General features: G+C 24.3%; 1 non-coding gene across 1 annotated transcript; it reads right to left on the bottom strand.

The window, feature by feature from the left end:
• Positions 1 to 772: 772 nt before the first annotated feature.
• Positions 773 to 843, bottom strand: TRNAG-GCC. Its single transcript has one exon. It is a non-coding gene; the product is annotated as a tRNA-Gly (tRNA).
• Positions 844 to 6,000: the final 5,157 nt, after the last annotated feature.

Here is a 6,000-nt window from a genome sequence, read left to right as displayed (position 1 = left end):
CTTTTGAGTGATTGTACTTGGATAGTTCATCCATTAGTATTCCCAGGCTTTGTGTTTGTATCAAGAAAATGGAATAGATGATGGCTAAGCTTTTGGAGAATGGAGATCTTTTTGTAGTTGGTTTCCTTCAATTTATAATAGGGCCTTCTCTTTGAGAATGTCTCCTCAAGGATAATTGTATGATGTGAAATATCAAATAATTGAACCTTGATCTAGCAAGCTGGCTAGAACCATGCACCTTGTCAACTTAAATTCCACAACAAAAACAAATATTTTTTATTTAGAAATTAAACCAATAAAAATATTAGGATAACTATAGAACTTTTTTTTTTATTTTTTTATTTAATGAAGCTACATCAAATATTAAGAAACCATCCACATGAGTTAAACTTAATTTTTCAAGTTTAGTGTATGCTAGTTTGATTCAGTTTCTTTTTTTTTTTGTGATTTTTTTTTTGGGGGGGATATGAATTTTGTATGCCCAATTGATATAAATTTGATAATTGTTTGTTGATGAGTATTTTGATTGTTTAGTCCATTCTATCTATATCCATCTCATTATGCAATGGAAATTTCTGGATAGATAGAGAGAATTGTTTTAAGACAATAACCTCTTCTAAAATTTAGGGAACTTTAACTAATTCACTTCCAAAGTCTGGGAATGTTTGTTTTGTCTTGAAGATGATATTTTAAACTTTAATGACTTCATCAACACTTATTCTATTGTATATTTCTTGTTTCATTTATAAAAAAATTAAAATAAAAATTGTAATGCACCAGCCGGGAATTGAACCCGGGTCTGTACCGTGGCAGGGTACTATTCTACCACTAGACCACTGGTGCTTTTGTAAAATGTAAAAATATTATATAATAACAACTATACTAATAATACAATTAAAAACTTATATTTTTTCTATTTTTTTTTTTAAATAAAGAAAAACTTGCATAACACCCCACAACTACCGCCCTAACCCCGCTTAAGCTAAAAAAACGCTTATCAATTTTTTATTTAACCATTTAATTCATCATCTAAAATATATTTATTTAAATAGAAAATAACGTTATAATAACTTTATTAATTAAAAACTCAACTAAACTATATTTTCAGCATGAAATATTAAAACAAGCTCTTGATACTTAGAGTAGCTGTTAATGTGGTTGATAATACTTTCAAAAAAAACAATAAATTTATAACTAAAAATTAATTTAAAACCAGATAATAAATTAAATCCATACACTGAAGAAAATTACAAAGAAAGTCTATCATATGACAAGATGACTTAATCGATTATAATAATATATTTAATTAATTATGAACATGGCTGGCTGGGAAGGAGTCCAATTAAATAAAAAAAGCCACGTATTCACGAAAATTCCAGAAATGAAGATGTGTAATATAAATATGTTGATACATGTAGGACTGTTTGTTTCATTTCTCTAGGGCTTGTTGGTCTGCATTTAGCTACATTTTTCAAAATCAATTTTTTTAACTAAATAATCAATTTCATTATATAATTTATCTTATAACACATATTTATTTTAAAAACAATATTTTTTTTTTTTTAATTCTCAAAATTAACTTGTCAAGAAAAATCTAATACAAACAAGACTGTAACCATTTTTTATTAGCATGACTAGTCCCAGTGTCTTGGTGCACCCACAAAACAATCAAACCAGCAGCTAGAAGACGAATCTTTCTTGTTTTGGGGTCATATATACATCATACACCTATCAATTGATTTATCTTTAATGAGAACCATATATAGGTTTGGATAAACATAGAATCTCATGATAATCTTGATAGAGTTATATATATAGTTCGATGTTCTAACATGAACTTTATATTCTTAGGGTCATGGGCAGAGGCGGATCATGCAATCAACTTTAGCGAAACCAAAAAATATTACATTATCCCCTCCTTTCTTAATTTTTTTTAATTTAATTCACCGTTTACATATATTTTTAAAAAAATTACAAAACTCAACCCAACCCAACTCTAATTTAGGATATGTCCTCTCATGAGTTTGAGTAGACCATAAAGTTCTCTTACCGAGTATTAATCGATTTGTGAGTAGGAATGATCAGTGGCGGACCTAGAAATATTTTCTCGGGGGGCCAAATACATAGTAACGTAGCATTTTTTTGGCGATCAAATAAATGCATTTTTTAATTAAAATTTTACTCGGTAATTACATAAAAATACTAACAAACACAATTACAAAATACTAACAAGCACAATTACTAAATTATTCTTGTCAATGAGTCGGTACAAAAAGAAGACAAAATATCATGTCATGTCCTCGAAATACGTTGACTATATCAATCAATCAATTCAAGAAAATTACCTTTATTTGATGAACTATTTGACTCATCATGTCCTCGAAAAGGTAATTCTTGCCTCAATAGAAAGCGTGTTACATCAAACATTGTCGTTAAACGGGTGCGATAATTTATTTATATATCACGACCATGTGTACGTAAAACGTTTCTCATGTTATGTCTTTGATCTTGAAATGATTCAAATTGATTTCTAGCTTCATTATGACAACTATTTAAAGTTCTCATATGTCGATTGAATCTTTCTAATGCCCTTTTCCAATTTTTGTACCCATCTCCTATAAAGGTAACATCTACGTTTTCTCTATTTAAAGGCTTAAAAAGATAACACTAAAAACAAAATGATGTATCTTTTGATATGCTATGTTCTAACCATGTATATTTGATCAATAACATTAGACTCATTAGTAGGCCAGCTCATTAATTGATTAAGAATGCTCAGACTGCTCATGTGATGTAGAAGTAAAAATTCGTTTATAAAACATCTCCATTATTCTATATCCTACATAAAATAAATAACTAAAAATAGATATGTGTCATAACATAGGCCCCTAAATAAAATCTAACAAATACATTTATTTGTTGTAATAGTTTAAAACTAATTTAAAATTAAGAAATATAAAATAATATTTTACCTTTATATTTATATAAATTATTATTTTACCCTTATATTTATATAAATTATTATTTTAATCTTTATTTTATAAGTAATTTGTATTATTAATTAATTATATTAAAATTAATAATATATATATATAATTAAAATATAAATGTAGTTTTAAAATAAATAATAATCTTATATGATTTTCATTATTTTATATATAATTCTTTATATTTTAAATTATATAAGTAAATCTTATTTATATATTAACTAAAATTTATGTATTATTATTATAAATATTATTATATTTAAAATTAGAATAATATAATTATGAATTAATTTTTTTATTATAAATATTTATATATTAGAAAATAATGTTTGTAAAAAGAAAATGTGAGAGGCAGTGTTTGATCAACTGACTTCCATTATGGAAGGTCAACTCCAAAACTAGCCGGACAAAACCTTATTTGATAAATATATATATATATATATATATATATATATAAATATATATATATATATATATATATATATATATATATATAAATATCTTAAAACTTTTATGGTTGGGGGAGGCCCAGGCCCCCTTATAGGTCCACCACTGGGAATGATAATGGGTACCCGGCCGTAAGCCCGATACCCATTAGTACCTGATAGTCAGATTTGGGATAAAAAAACCTTGGTTGATCTACCTAGACATTAAAAAAAAAAAGGAGATGACATTAAACTATTATTGACAAACAAACGCTCTCAAAATATACACAGTTGAAGAAGAATAAAATAAATGAATTACTACAAGCCCACTAAGAGCAAAAAAAAAAAGTGGTTTTGCATTTGAAAAAATATACATGAATCATAAAAAGACATTTAAACGAAGTCGTTATATCCTTAGGACCTTATCCGTACCCAAAAAAAATTAAGCCAGGTTCTTTTTCTATTTTTTGAGTTGTTAAAAAATTTTAAAAAATTAAATATTATTTCACTCCTACTTTCTTTTATCAAATCACTTAATTCATTAACCATTCATTAATTATGATCTTAAAATAATTTTTATTTAAAATTTTTATTTTTTATTTTATTTATATATAACAATACATTTTGAGTCTCTATTATTTAAAAAAAAAAAAAAATCAAACTCCTCAAAATTATTACCAATTTTTAACTTATACATCAAATTTATTATAAAATTAGCAATTTAGTAATTATATTATATTATATTAATTCATAGCTTAAACATTAAATTTATTTATGATGAAATCAATAAATAATAATCTAAATAATTTTTAAAGTTGAATTCTCACCGAAATAAATAAAAAACAAGTTTAAGACAAATATTGTGTCTTTTTTTATGGGGAAATAAAAAAAAAAATAGCATGACACCCCGCACACTCTTATGCCCCGCTTAAACTGAAAGCCTTTTCAGATAAAATCGAACCCGTGACATTTTGATATTTTAAGCCGAATTTTACCATTGGACTAACTTGATGGAGTTGGTGTTTTTTATTCTAACCCAAAGTGGAAAGTCACGAGTCTCGTGACATTAAGATCCTTAAGATCCTGTAATTTAACTTTCTCCAAAAATAAATACTGTCATTTTTTTTTTATTGAGTGATCATTTTATATTTTTCGTAGATATTCTAAAAAGTAGAGGATATTATTTAAATTAAGGCGGTTAATTAAAATCTCAAGTTGATTCATAACATTTTACGATTTAGGATTTTATATAAGGTTAACGAGTATGACTTTATTTAACTCTTAAATATGTAAAATCATACGATTTTAAATTTACGATAATAAGATTTTACAATTTTATGAGTTTATAAATAATTTCGATTTTACGATTTTATATTTAAAAAAATAAATTTTAATTATTTATTTAGATGAATTAATTAATATTTTTAAGTATAATTTTTTATAACGTTATTTACTTATTATTATTTTTTAATTAATTTTAAATTTAAATAGGTAAATTTTTAAAATTGACTAAATATAAAATACTTTATTATATATATAAAATAATAATAATAAATAATTATTATATATTTTTCAAATTAAATTTTTACGATTTCATCTAAACTCTAAATTTTATGAGTTTTCAAGATAACGATTTTACGTAAACTCTCGATTTTGACCATCTTTTTTAAAATGGATACAAAATTCATATTTTTTTTATCTTTTTCACACCTTTACAAAATATTCAATCATATGTTTAATATAATTATAAATAAAATTATTTTTGATTTTTTTTTTACTAATTAAAAAAATATTATAAATTTGAGAAAAAAATTATAAAAAGAATTGATCGTAAATATCATCATGTATAGTGGTTGACTATTGACATTAATGACCCTATAATATTTATTATTAGAAACCATCATGGCTAGTATGTTATAGCAAAAATAAAATAGCTAGTTACATAAGATCATGTGATATATATAATTAAAAATCTAATTAAATTGGCTGTTTTTTACTCCTCTCAAATTATAATTAAATTATTACTTATGCATTTTTTTTTAGACGCACCAGATTCAGAACTGAACCAATATTGGCTTATTTTTCTTTTATTTATTTATTTACTTACAAAGATCATTAAACTAAAAAATTGTAAAAAAATAAATAGTCAAGATAGGTGAGGTAGATATCCGACATGTCAGTGCCGTGCATACCATGCCATGAATATATTTAACGTCAACCCGCAACAAAAAGTCATCTCTAAAAAGTTAATTATTTGAGATTTTTTGTTATTAAAAAAATAAAAATAGGATTTTAAATTTTAATTGGTTGAATTCTATAATATTAAATTTTAATTGGTTGAATTTTATAAGTAAAAATAATACAAGTTTAATTTGTCATTAATACCTAAAACTCAACCAGATTACTAGAGCAACAATTAAAACATAAAAAAAAAATGTTAATCAAATCAACGGACCAACATAAAATAGAATTTAGCGTTAACAAGTCCAAAAATTCTTAAATGTCAATAAGTTCATCAACCGCTTCTACAAATTTTTAAAAAAAGATTTTTCATATCGTCGTAATAATAGCGTCTAAGTAAACGAATT

This window comes from Impatiens glandulifera, chromosome 9, assembly GCF_907164915.1.
Source record: "Impatiens glandulifera chromosome 9, dImpGla2.1, whole genome shotgun sequence".
In the NCBI taxonomy this organism is placed as follows: domain Eukaryota; kingdom Viridiplantae; phylum Streptophyta; class Magnoliopsida; order Ericales; family Balsaminaceae; genus Impatiens; species Impatiens glandulifera.
Note: the sequence above shows the minus strand (reverse complement) of the source record. Positions and strands in the feature narration are given on the sequence as shown.